Here is a 15294-nt window from a genome sequence, read left to right as displayed (position 1 = left end):
CCTGCCAACGGCTACTCAGCCTGAACGTTGAATGTCGAAAGTTCTTGTGTGGATAAAAGAGTTTTTGACAAGAAGAAATATCTTGACTCATTGTGCATTTATTGCACCTGCAGCTATCACTTGTATATCTATCACTTGTTACAGATATCCGATGCTTGCCGAGGTTATTTTTACGTTTATCAACGAGGGTTGAAATATTTGATATCAATTGACACGAGGTTGAGATTCTATTTATCATTAAAAATCACTCTTCATTAGTTTTCAATGAAAAATGTACAAAGCTCAACACGATACTGGAGGGGCGAGCTGACAAAGGAGCCAGGCGAGGGATCCAGCGGGCATGAGGTGCCGGGATCGAGCCCACCTGAAACGGGGTGTAAAAACCTTGGAGTCGACTTTGTGTACTGACTCTTTCAGTGTTGTCACAGCCCCTAGTGTACAGTACACAACCCTGTGCACTTAAAAGAACCCGCGAATCCCTTTGTACATGACTAGATGGTGGCCACGTGCTAACATCTAGTTGCGGGTCCGGCAACGTGCAGTAAACTTGGACAATATACTTTGACTATGTGTCCCAGTCCACCCAGCTGTGAATGGGTACCTCGTAAGGATTCGACAGCCGCAATAACTCGGTGCGCCTTGTGGCAGCAAGAGTTGTATACTCCCCAGGGAGTTGAGATTGATAAGATGTGCCGGTGAGATTCAGGGGCGGATACAGCTGTTTGAGAAAGGTGGGGTGGTGGTGGTGTTTGCACACTATTGAGAAAAGGAGGGGTGCACACTTCATTTTTACCCGAGTTTCAATGGTTATTTAACAAACTTTCAGCTAAAAATAGGGTGGGGTGACCCCTGCACCCCCACTCTGGATCCGCCTATGAGATTGACATCCAATGATCGAGGGAAAAAATTCCAGCGACTTGAGCAAGCACTAGTGTGTGGATATGAGCGCTATATAAATATCCAATAATTAGACTTGCAGTGCAGTGCACCAGGTTTCTGACGTCATAGCATTGTGAGTCATGTAAGTTATGACGTCAGGGCAAACAAAATAGTTTGAAATTGACCCAGCTAGCACACCCGTCCCAGACCATTTTCATCGGATGTAGCGTGCCACGTGCATGTAACATGCGATTTTTACCTGCCCTGTATCGTGTTCCTGGCTTCTCAGTTAACAGGTTACTTAAGAAATACAGTTCGCTCTACAACCATGTAGAGAGTAATAAAGCACACTTTCGGCCTGAACTATTATAGCTAAATCACGAGGACGCTTGCGGTGGTAGAGCGAACTGTATTTCTTTTCTAAGGTGCCAAATTTAATACTTTCTAATAGGGCTGGGACGGATACTCGGGTACTCGAATCCGGATCGGGTACAGCTGGATTCGAGTCCAATTCCAAGGAATCGAGTACCCGGAAAGGGTGGGAACTCTGTAATGTCAAGGGCATGTAACTCAAACCAAGAACAAAATGGACGACATGCTAAGTGTGTTTGGGCTCATTTTGAGCTTGATGCAAATGGCAAGAGAACCAAATGCCGACTCTGTGGTACCATGTTATTTATTGTGGAAGCAGTGCAAGTTCAGTGAACAAACATCTTGATCTAAAACACAACGTAAAACATAAAGGTGTTCATTACATTGTGTAACTCTAATTGCTTATTAAGTTAGTTCATTAACAGCTGTTAACATTACATTGAATTTTGTCATTTCAATTTCATGAACACATGTTCCACTGATTATCATGACAATAAGAAGAAAGTGATCAGAAATATATAGAAGCAAAATTCACTTAGATCACATATAATACCATTCAGTTAATATACATTTTATAGTTTAACAAATAATATCAGCATACAGTTATTCCAATAATGATACGCAATGTTCACTTTATATACAAATTTAGAATATTTAAATAACAATAGTTTTTGTGTGTGTTTTTTATTTAAACGTGAAAATATAGCATTTAGATATATTTCTTTATCCCTACATTCAAACAAAAGTATTTCAATGCGACTTTTAATAATCTTCTGGAAGGATAAAAATTTAATCACTCACTGTATTAGTTTGTATTGTATAATAGACTAACTCTAATGCAGCTGAGTTGCGCAACAGAGCAAAATGACCAGTCTTCCCTCATGCGAGCGAAGCATTTTGCTATGTTGCTAACTCAGTTGCATTACAGTTTGCCGGTTTGTATATCTCGTATTGACTTTTCCAGTCAGTTAAAACATCAATCAAATTTTATTCTAGGTAAGTTTACAATACATCTACATGTAAAACATTACAAGTTCAGTCAGAATATCACACCTGAAGGTAGTTGTGTACTAGTTAACAAAATAACGTGTCTTTCTCATTGACGTAACACACATTTACATCTTTGGTATTGTCCGGTTAATGGATGTTATTATTAACGACTGTAATTTATTTGCACATGAGCAATGAGTTGTCATGTCACAGTAACAGTGCGAACTAAAAGTGCCATGGAATGTAAGTAATGGTGTTACTCTTTATATTAGTTAAACAGACGTAAGTTAAATAGTCTAAGATCAGTTTCAATGTCTTATTGCCATGCTTTCAATTTTTTTATAATAATTTCTGTCAAATCGTGATTGGATATTCAGAAAGTTGACAGAGCGCTGTATTCCCTACATTTCCGGGTACTCGATTCCGATTCGGGTAAATACATGCGGGTACTCGATTCCATTTTTTCCTACCCGTCCCAGCCCTACTTTCTAAGGATAATTACGATTAATCCAAGGCAGAAAACAAACGACGGTGTCGGTGACCTAAATTAAGAATCCTCGCTCAGGGCTAACTGACGCGCTTTTCTATTGACGTGTCTGCCCCCTACGTTAAGACGAACGTTACCAGAAAAACAAAGTGCTAAACAGTTTGATGACGGTTTACGTTCGGGTTAAATATCTTCTCAAAATTATTTTAATTACGTCTATGATTAACGTAAATCGTATGGGGCAATATGAGCGTCGCATTTCTACTACCAACGTAAGTTTAGATCAGTACTTCCAGATGAAGCTGACCAGTCATGCGACATTCCAGGGATGCATTGTGGGAACGTAAACATCGCGAACGTTGTTGTGTCTCTGTTAAATTGTGAGTCGAACTGAGACATATTATCCGTCGGAAAACATAAACGTAATGTTTCCACCAGTGATGTTAGCTGCGTGAAGCAACTGCAAAACAAGAAACAGGATGCAACGAAGTACTTTACTGTAGGAGGCTGTACGAGGCGATGACAACTGGCATGCATCGTGACGTCGCTTACATTGTGACGTAATGCAAAATTGTTTCTATTACGAGGGGGCAGACTAGAATCGCCCATTGACTCCAATACTTTGTGACGTAACGCAAAAAGTGTACATTATCGTCTGATAAAGTACTGTCGGCGCCTTTGATATTTCAAAGCTAGAATTTGTCATGTAAACTGTTTTTGGTTTATGTTATTATCTGTTCTCACATTGCTCAAAGAGTAAAAAAAGATAGACACGATAGACTGTATCACTCACCTGAAGAAGAAGGTGATATCTAGAGAAATGTATGGATCCTGCACATCACTAAATGCCTTTAATAAAAAACATGAAATGTGAAACAGCTGTTTGGCAATGTTGTGTCACTAACTAAAATGTACTCCTCAAACTAAATATTGACATTTTCAACCGACGACAGCAGAATGACGTCATGATTTCCAAGGCGTAACATAAGGGCGTTATTGCAGAGTAACATAAGGGCGTTATTGCAGAGTAACATAAGGGCGTTATTGCAGAGATGGAATGTTGGATCAATTACCAGGGGGATTCAGATGACGATATGACCATGATAAGTTTTTAACATAGTTAATTTGACATGTGATTTGACAAGTATCACGGCTGTTGGATTCTGAATTGTGTCTACAATAACAGTACAGTATCAATTGAAACATTTCGTGCTGTCTGTCCTACAGCTCTGAAACTTCATCTCGATGTCAATATTTAAGCAACAATATATAAGTGAACTCGCTAGAGAGGATTGGCAGATTTGACAACTCAGCGCAGTGTCTCGCATATCAAGACGAGGTAAGTCCGTGTGGGTTCAACCCTATCTGATCATTATCATCAGAATCAGGGTGTCCCACAAGGCATCATTTTGTCTGTAACATTATTCAGTCTCAAGATCAACAGTTTATCAAATATTTTAAATGCTTCAATCGATGGATTACTTTTTTTTTCTTGTCGTCGTAAAAATATGCATACTATTGAACGGCAATTGCAGCCGTTTTTGAATATTATAAATAAATTGTGTCTTAAAAACGGCTTTAAATTTGCAAAATCAAAAACTAATTGTATACGTTTCTGCCGTAATTATAAACCCCATAAAGACCCAGAACTATTTTTAAAATGGCACTCCCATCAAAGTTGTCAAGGAGGCCAAGTTCTTGGGCCTGATTTTCGACTCCCATTTATTAATTTTTTTACGCATATCAGATACCTCAAAATAAATGCCTGAAGGTACTCGATTCATTGAAAGTCATTTTTAATTCTAAGTGGGGAGGGGATCAAGCTACCCTTCTGCATCTATATCGATCATTGGTCTGTTCGAAACTTGATTCTATTCCATTCTGCCCAAGATCTTGTTTTTGAGTCTTATAGAACTTCTCTTGTTGAAAGTCTCTACGTCCAGGCTGATGAGCCATCTTTTAGCCAGCGCCGTATAAAATCATCCTTACAGTATATAACAAAACTATATTGTAACGAGTCTAGCCCAACTGTGTCTTTAATCCTCTTTATGAGGACCTTCTCGCCTTCTCTCTTCTCCTCCTTTGCAATTGGTTAGACCACAATTTGATCTAACACTGACAGCGTTTAAGAAATCACAAAATAATGAATTACAATATAAACAAGAATATAATCAATTAAAAAGTAAATATAATACATAGAAATCCTAATATACAGATGGACCGAAGTATAGTGGTACAGTTGCTTGTGCCCCTGTCACTGGGTCCAGAACAATATCTTCTAGAATAGCGGATGACAGGTCTATTTTTACAGCAGAAGCTAAGTAAATATAGAGGCAAAAGGATATTTTGTGAAGGCTGAGGAACATTTTAACACTTCATCACAAAACATCATTCTATGTACTCCACTCCCCATTATATTGGGGTATTCTGAGTTTCCTGTCTGAAACAATAACATGTAACGACCCCATGCTTCAGTGCAATATAATAATACAGGTTGTACTTAATGGTCACATAATTTCAGTTGACAATGAATGGGTTTATCTAGGAGGTATTTTTTCTAAAGATACCAAACATACCTCATGTAGATGGCCTGATGGCCTTTAAATGTTTTTTTTTATTTTGACAAAACGACCAGTACTTGAAAAATGTACGTCAAGAAATGCAAATTGGTTTACAACCATCAGTGTAGCAGTATAAACGTAACCTTTTATTACAGGTACGCAAGCTTCTCCTAGATCTGCCTGGTCATTTGCTATCTCGAAGATTATACATGTATACGGACAATAAAACAGCGCTTGACTTTGTGTTGAACTTTGTGATGTGAACATATATTCGTATTTTTGTGCCAGTGAGGGACAGGTGGTACATACATCAGTGACATGAGAGACCTGTTTGTGATACTTGTGACAGCGAATGTACTTGTCATTGTGTATGTTGCCATCTTCTCAAAGCTGATGGGCTTTTATCCCCCGACGAAACGTGTACCAGTGAAGACCACAATCTTCAAACAAGTGTCTGAAGTAGACGGAGAAATGATGAAAACAGTACAGAAATTATTTCAAAATAAGGAACGTGATGAGATGAGGTCTGAAGTTTATTACAATACCAACTATCTACGTGAAGACATGAAGACCCTGTTTTATGAGAGGATATCAACTACTGAACGAATGATATTCAAAAATTTGCTAAAACGATTTTCTGAAACTTTGCCATCCAATATAACCTACTTTCTCTATGCCGCATCCTTAGTTGGTTCCTACAGACATCACGGAATGATTCCTTGGGACGATGATGTGGATATAATTGTCAGAGCAGGTGACAAGCCAGAACTGTTAAATCACTTAAAATCTCTGGAGCCGAAATATAACTATTATGTTGGAGATGTTCTGTGGAAGTTGTTTCCGAGTGACAGTCAAAAAACCAGCCGACACCCGTGGAAGTGGCCTTTTCTGGATATTCTGTTTTATTCTGAAAATCGTACACACATCGTCACACAAACCGTATCAAGAACCATGCTCAGTAAGACAGACATTTTCCCCCTGATCAGCCGACCTTTTATGAACATGATGCTACCTGCACCGAAGAATACATCCGCATTCCTTAAACAGTTTCGTAACACAAGCACCTGTTGCACCATGACCTATGACCATAAGAGAGAAAGATTCCTTAAACAAGAACGTGTATGTGTCCCCTGCCATCTCCTTGTTCATATGTTTCCCTTTGTGAACAGAAAGTTCCATAAAGCCACAACCATTGAAATCCTGGAGGATGGACATGTTGACTTCTTCCATAGAAAGGTATATATTTCAAACGAGTAGGTGAGATATTGGACAGGTGTGTAAGCCCCGATGAACTAGACTTAAATGGAGTTAACTCAAGGTAACGACAGTAGTGATTTGATCTTTGATTACAATTTGTTTAGATATTGTATTGACAAACACAGGGATTGTCAGATATGGAAGGTGTGCAGCTCACGTGAAAGAGGGCTCTTTACTGCCCAGTGACCAAAGCGCCTCCTCCAGGAACATTGTGATCGGCTAAGCTCAGCATGGCGTCTTGACACTCAGTGGGGCTTCAATGGGGAATGTGTTCTTCACAAATATTATTGATATTAAATGCATACTTTTATCATGATTTTGATTGAGGGAGTATCTATTTTCCCCATTTGAAGATTGGTTCAATGTCGAATGGTTAGTTCGGATCCGTATTTACTTTCTGTGTATCAAATACTCTGAAGCCGTGGAGATCAGGCACTGGACGTTTTTTTATGCTCGATTTAAATGTTAATAATTAAGTGCAAGTTCTTACTTCCTCCTCCATAATCGGAACAAAAGGACTAATGATAAATTTGTATTCATGTGCTTTTACAAGGACATATTGCCTGAATTTCATACGCTTTGAGGAACTATTTCTTGTTGGTAAACCTGACTCCTGTTGTTCTCAAGAATATAGAAGATATACTATTTTCATATATTTTGCTACTATTCTGATAGTGTTTCTAAATTATTTTAACAAAATTAAAACAAAAATACGTGATCTTGAGTTCTGTAATGATTCGCCAAACATCCGTTTGGAGACTTTCTAATTGTCAACCTACATGTAGTTACTTTTCACAACCACCCTACACTTCACAATGTATACTGAAAATAGTCTTGTGAACAGCCGTAAATCTTCAGTAGTACATGTCTGTGTTCCTGTTAAGAAGGTAGATCAGATTTGTCTCTGTGTAGACCGGTTTCGAGTTTTTAGAAACAGCCTAAAATGTTTATTGTTACCTATGGAGAGTGTATGTTTTGCTCCATGTTCTGTTACCTATGGAGAGTGTATGTTTTGCTCCATGTTCTGTTACCTATGGAGAGTGTATGTTTTGCTCCATGTTCTGTTACCTATGGAGAGTGTATGTTTTGCTCCATGTTCTGTTACCTATGGAGAGTGTATGTTTTGCTCCATGTTCTGTTACCTATGGAGAGTGTATGTTTTGCTCCATGTTCTGTTACCTATGGAGAGTTTTGTCCAGTGTATGTGGAGATGTTGCTCCATGTTCTGTTACCTATGGAGAGTGTATGTTTTGCTCCATGTTCTGTTACCTATGGAGAGTGTATGTTTTGCTCCATGTTCTGTTACCTATGGAGAGTGTATGTTTTGCTCCATGTTCTGTTACCTATGGAGAGTGTATGTTTTGCTCCATGTTCTGTTACCTATGGAGAGTGTATGTTTTGCTCCATGTTCTGTTACCTATGGAGAGTGTATGTTTTGCTCCATGTTCTGTTACCTATGGAGAGTGTATGTTTTGCTCCATGTTCTGTTACCTATGGAGAGTGTATGTTTTGCTCCATGTTCTGTTACCTATGGAGAGTGTATGTTTTGCTCCATGTTCTGTTACCTATGGAGAGTGTATGTTTTGTTCCATGTTCTGTTACCTATGGAGAGTGTATGTTTTGCTCCATGTTCTGTTACCTATGGAGTGTATGTTTTGCTCTGTTGTGTTGTCTCTGTTACCTATGGAGTGTCCCATGTTCTGTTACCTATGGAGAGTGTATGTTTTGCTCCATGTTCTGTTACCTATGGAGAGTGTATGTTTTGCTCCATGTTCTGTTACCTATGGAGAGTGTATGTTTTGCTCCATGTTCTGTTACCTATGGAGAGTGTATGTTTTGCTCCATGTTCTGTTACCTATGGAGAGTGTATGTTTTGTTACTCCATGTTCTGTTACCTATGGAGAGTGTATGTTTTGCTCCATGTTCTGTTACCTATGGAGAGTGTATGTTTTGCTCCATGTTCTGTTACCTATGGAGAGTGTATGTTTTGCTCCATGTTCTGTTACCTATGGAGAGTGTATGTTTTGCTCCATGTTCTGTTACCTATGGAGAGTGTATGTTTTGCTCCATGTTCTGTTACCTATGGAGAGTGTATGTTTTGCTCCATGTTCTGTTACCTATGGAGAGTGTATGTTTTGCTCCATGTTCTGTTACCTATGGAGAGTGTATGTTTTGCTCCATGTTCTGTTACCTATGGAGAGTATATGTTTTGCTCCATGTTCTGTTACCTATGGAGAGTGTATGTTTTGCTCCATGTTCTGTTACCTATGGAGAGTGTATGTTTTGCTCCATGTTGCTCCATGTTCTGTTACCTATGGAGAGTGTATGTTTTGCTCCATGTTCTGTTACCTATGGAGAGTGTATGTTTTGCTCCATGTTCTGTTACCTATGGAGAGTGTATGTTTTGCTCCATGTTCTGTTACCTATGGAGAGTGTATGTTTTGCTCCATGTTCTGTTACCTATGGAGAGTGTATGTTTTGCTCCATGTTCTGTTACCTATGGAGGCGAGTGTATGTTTTGCTCCATGTTCTGTTACCTATGGAGAGTGTATGTTTTGCTCCATGTTCTGTTACCTATGGAGAGTGTATGTTTTGCTCCATGTTCTGTTACCTATGGAGAGTGTATGTTTTGCTCCATGTTCTGTTACCTATGGAGAGTGTATGTTTTGCTCCATGTTCTGTTACCTATGGACCTAGTGTATGTTTTTGCTCCATGTTCTGTTACCTATGGAGAGTGTATGTTTTGCTCCATGTTCTGTTACCTATGGAGAGTGTATGTTTTGCTCCATGTTCTGTTACCTATGGAGAGTGTATGTTTTGCTCCATGTTCTGTTACCTATGGAGAGTGTATGTTTTGCTCCATGTTCTGTTACCTATGGAGAGTGTATGTTTTGCTCCATGTTCTGTTACCTATGGAGAGTGTATGTTTTGCTCCATGTTCTGTTATGTTTTGTGTATGTTTTGCTCCATGTTCTGTTACCTATGGAGAGTGTATGTTTTGCTCCATGTTCTGTTACCTATGGAGAGTGTATGTTTTGCTCCATGTTCTGTTACCTATGGAGAGTGTATGTTTTGCTCCATGTTCTGTTACCTATGGAGAGTGTATGTTTTGTTCTCCATGTTCTGTTCTGTTACCTATGGAGAGTGTATGTTTTGCTCCATGTTCTGTTACCTATGGAGAGTGTATGTTTTGCTCCATGTTCTGTTACCTATGGAGAGTGTATGTTTTGCTCCATGTTCTGTTACCTATGGAGAGTGTATGTTTTGCTCCATGTTCTGTTACCTATGGAGAGTGTATGTTTTGCTCCCATGTTCTGTTACCTATGGAGTGTATGTTTTGTCCATGTTCTGTTACCTATGGAGAGTGTATGTTTTGCTCCATGTTCTGTTACCTATGGAGAGTGTATGTTGTTTTGCTCCATGTTCTGTTACCTATGGAGAGTGTATGTTTTGCTCCATGTTCTGTTACCTATGGAGAGTGTATGTTTTGCTCCATGTTCTGTTACCTATGGAGAGTGTATGTTTTGCTCCATGTTCTGTTACCTATGGAGAGTGTATGTTTTGCTCCATGTTCTGTTACCTATGGAGAGTGTATGTTTTGCTCCATGTTCTGTTACCTATGGAGAGTGTATGTTTTGCTCCATGTTCTGTTACCTATGGAGAGTGTATGTTTTGCTCCATGTTCTGTTACCTATGGAGAGTGTATGTTTTGCTCCATGTTCTGTTACCTATGGAGAGTGTATGTTTTGCTCCATGTTCTGTTACCTATGGAGTTCTGTATGTATGTTTTGCTCCATGTTCTGTTACCTATGGAGAGTGTATGTTTTGCTCCATGTTCTGTTACCTATGGAGAGTGTATGTTTTGCTCCATGTTCTGTTACCTATGGAGAGTGTATGTTTTGCTCCATGTTCTGTTACCTATGCCTCACCGAATGATTTAGTAGGTCGCCTCCGGTTCATGTTTTCCTTATTTTAGAAACCACATCCCTGGGCCATTCAAGGGACCCTGTTAGCTGTCGCGGGTTTTTCAGACGCCCATGCACCAGATATACCCACAAACTTTGCACTCCCAAGAATTACCATCACCAAGCATTACCATCACCAAGCATTACCATCAGCAAGCATTACCATCACCAAACATTGCCATCACCAAACATTACCATCACCAAACATTACCATCACCAAGCATTACCATCACCAACACATTACCATCACCAAGCATTACCATCACCAAGCATTACCATCACCAAGCATTACCATCACCATTGCTGAGCTGTTGTCGTTTTGTACATCACTTTACAGAGATAAGCTTACAGGCAGGTGTGTTTTATACTCGTTATTTCTAGTTATCATGGTTCAAGCATTGATAAAAGCTGATCAGTTTGTATGTTTGCTCATGCTTTGTTAAAACTACCAATAACAAAATATGTATTATTTTTTTAAAGGCAATAATTAAATGAGAACTTATATTACTAAAAAGATCCTTCATAGTTTGTGATTTGAAATAGATATCCCTTGTGATGGAATATTCAACACAGTCAAGCAGGACATGTTTAACCGTGATTCTTTCTTCACAAGGGATACAAAACGGAGGATCCTCACCTTTTAATAGGTACTCGTGCGTATATCTTGTGTGGCCAATACGACATCGTCGTATGATGACCCCTTCAAATCTGCACCGACAACCCAAGTAGGTGTAACCGATAGTTGGTTTTATTGCATGTAATTTATTGATACCTACTTGGCTGTCCCACTTCTTTTGCATCAGATCACGGATATAAGATCTAATAGCAGTTTTGTAATCAGAGTAAGGAAGAAGAAGTGGTGTCACAGATTTGTTGAATGCTGCCTTAGCAGCAAGATCAGCCATTGTGTTCCCAGAAATGCCAACGTGGCTTGGTAACCAACAAAAAGACGATGTCACATTGGCCAGTAGCAAGCTCATTATGCAATTCAATCATTTCTAATAAAAGTGGATGTTTACAAGAATGATTTTTAATAGCCTGAAGACACGAAAGAGAATCGGAAAAGATTATGTATTATTTATATTTACCGTGTTTATTAATATATTTTAGAGCTGTTAATATGGCGTTAGCTTCTGCTGTGAAAATAGAGCTGTTATTTGGTAGTCGAGAAGATATTGTTCGGGATCCAATGACAGTGGCACATGCCACCGCACCGATTTGTATGTATTATAGTGTATCAAGTGATCTGTATTTGTTAAATAATTTGATTTTATCATCCGACCCCTTGGGGGCTCTGCCACTTTGTTTCTTTGAATCTGGCTACGGTTTGCCTTTGTTTTTAACGAGTTGTAAAACGTTTGACGTTGATTGAGACCTTTGAGTTGACTGAGAAGATGTGTCACGGTCATAAGATGGTTCTGATTGGTTTTGGGGCGTACCAGGAAGTGGTTCTGCAGTTTGTGTAGATATTGCAGGTGAGAATACCAGAGGAGATTCAGATTTAACCCAGGTCAAGGTTGTCTGGCAGCATGCAGATGATATTTTTATTCTAGTTGTCGCTTCTGACGTTGTTCTTAGGATAGAAGCATAGCTCTCTTTATGCTCTGAGCTTTGAACTAGTTTTTTTTGCATCTGCAAAACTAATGTTTTGGGTGAATTTGATTTTATTTATCTCCATTTGACGTGTCCAAACAGGACAGCTTTTAGAGTAAGAGGAATGATCCCCTGCACAGTTTGTACATTTTTGGACATTACTGTCACAATCTTCTGTTGTATGTGTCTTCTCACCACAGTGAGCACATACAACAGACAATGTGCAAGTATTTACGCCATGACCGAACTTTTGACATTTGAAGAACCTTACAGGGTTCGGAATGTACGTGTCACCATATCCTGCCTTTAGAGATTTTTGAGCATTTGGTGAAGAAAATGAAAACAGGTAGGTATTTGTTTTTATAACAGTATCGTTTTTCCGGGTTGTGAAACGTTTGACATAGAGTACGCCTTGATCTTTCATCTCAGAGACGATGTCAAGTTCCGACATATCTGCAAACAATCGATCTGGGCCACTGATGATTCCCTTGCTCGTGTTTAAAGTTTTATGAGCCGTGACGGTGACCGGAACGCTGACAAACGATTCTGTACTCATAAGGTTGGTGGCTTGTTGCCTTTTCCCACACTCAACCAACAGAGCACCGGAACGTAAACGTTTAATATGCTTGACATCACCAGCAATGCCCTGTATGCCCTTAGATATGGGTTCAACTTCAATGAGTCTTGTCAACAGTTTCAATAACATGAAATCGTGGCCAGTATTCAATGGACGTGGACAGTCTTTGATCAGTATCAACTGGATCAGTGTCTAGTGGACGTTTGGTTGTTTTGTATGGGGGTTTCGTAAGCCATGGTTAATTTTTCAAGGTTCGTCATCCGAGCTCCCTACCCACCACGGAGTATCACAAGGACAATGCTAAAATCAAGCGGAACTCCGACTTGCAGCATTAATGATTCCACCAGATTTGATAGCCACCGCCTCTGAGCATAAAACTCTAGGCAAAAGCATACATGAAATTGTATATTTCAGATTTTGTGTTCAAAAGTCGCCAAGACTTCTGGGCATGGAATAATTCTCAGGCAAAATGCATAGATGGTCTAGGTGAAATCAGGGGCGAAGTGGTGTGTTTGGCAAAGGAACAATGTTCCTGGAACCACTGCCCTCAACCACCAGATTCCCTTCCTCCACCCACACAGGGGCGCAACCCACGGCAAACGGGTTGGTGGACCAAATATACCCCCGGGTCCACAACGGGGGATTGAAGAGCGCTTAGCGTTACCCAGCACCCACCACGAGGAGGTGGCTCTTCACGGGTGCCTTGATCTGTAGCAATTCGAGTATGATCCTTGAAGTTTTAACCTCTGGGCGACCTCCACAGAACAGCCATAACATCTAGTAATCTCCATAGAAATACACGGGTATCTTCTAGCTTAGCTATCCATGTGCAGTGTCAAATGGTGATGTCATCTTAAAGGTCGTTTCTTTCATTTGACGCCAACTGAACATCCGTGTTAGAATATTGATCTTCAGTAACCCATGGTTGTCATAAGAGGCGACTAACCGGATCGGGTGGTCAGGCTCGCTGACTTGGTTGACACATGTCATCGTATTCCAATTGCGTAGATCGATGCTCATGCTGTTGATCACTGAATTGTATGGTCCAAACTCATTATTTACAGACTGCCGCCATACACTTGGAATATTACTGAGTGCGGCGTAAATCTAAAGTCACTTACTCTAAACCAAATGAACCATTTCTAAATTATTATAATTATTGTATTCTTTCCATTGATAATGAAACACAGTCTATCAGCTCTTGCCTGGTTTGAGAATTTGATGTATTTCGCAGTCAGTGGATCACATCCTAGTTTTATGTAATGGGCGAAGATAATGATCCCCGCAAGCCACACGATGGTCAACAGAATACTGAGTGTGGTTTTACGCCGCATTTAGCAATATTCCAGCAACATCACGGCGGGGGACACCAGAAATGGGCTTCCCACATTGTGCCCATGTGGGGATTCGAACCCGGGTCTTCGGCGTGACGAGCCAACGCTTTAACCATTAGGCTACCCCACCGCCCCGTCAACAGAATAAAGACACCTAGTACATTCAGCATTACAGACCTTCAGTAGAGATTGTTTAATCAGCGATCAAAAATAACTCCACATTTACAAATATGAAAATATTTACAAAGGCGATACAAATGTCACTGAATACAAATGCATATCGGTGACGTGCGTAAGGCTATAAGCATTTGATTGTCTGGTCCGATTCGACTCGACTGGAATCGATTGTTTAGAACCAAATCGTGCGGCTGTAATACCGGTGGCAAGTACACACACGTGATATTGTAAGACTTGCATGCTTGTATAGACGGAAGGTGCTCCTATGGACATGGTCACCTTTCCGTGAACACCTGGTGTTACATTTTTTCAATGATCTTTCATGCTAATGTCATCATTAATTGCCGTTCTATATCCAAACGCATCTGTTTCAGGAGACAATCGTGACTATATGTTCTATACAGATGACGTTTTGTGAAGGTTAATGTCGTCTACGTATTTATAATTGTTTGATCGGCATTCTAGAGGTCGTTGAGATAAAAATGAGGCATACGACTTATGGATAACGACTACTCATTAAATGCAGAGAGCGACGCTTTGGGGTAGGCTCTTTAGCCACAATCAAGCTATTTAGCTTGATAACAACTTCGTGCCTATTGCATAGAGGTTTCGATGTACAATCTTTCACCGTTAACAATCTAAATAGCTACACACACACACACACACACACACACACACACACACACACACACACACACACACACACACACACACACACACACACACACATATATATATATATATATATATATATATGAAGGTCGAGGGTTCAATCCCCGACCGCGTCATATCAAAAAGACGTTAATATATGGTACTAGTTATATATATGGGTTGTTCAAATGGTCCAAGGTACCAAGGTACATTTCCATGTGGCTAACATACAGTTTAAAGTCAACTAAGACAAGAACAAAAATCCAAAAAGACAAAAACATCAGATAGCTGTGCAATTATCTTTCAGTCACGATTCTCCTTGAAATATTTAGGTGTTTACAGTTTCACGACTACTGAGGTCAGGCCTCAATTTCCATGGTGCTCTGTGACTGATGCCGTTCACCTAAGAAAAACATATATAGATTTTCTGTGCAAATGGTGTTGCTACTAA

The sequence above is a fragment of the Haliotis rubra genome, unplaced genomic scaffold (assembly GCF_003918875.1).
Source record: "Haliotis rubra isolate DU_JTF1 unplaced genomic scaffold, ASM391887v1 Scf435, whole genome shotgun sequence".
Classification (NCBI taxonomy): Eukaryota; Metazoa; Mollusca; class Gastropoda; order Lepetellida; family Haliotidae; genus Haliotis; species Haliotis rubra.
This window is presented reverse-complemented; position numbering follows the sequence as displayed.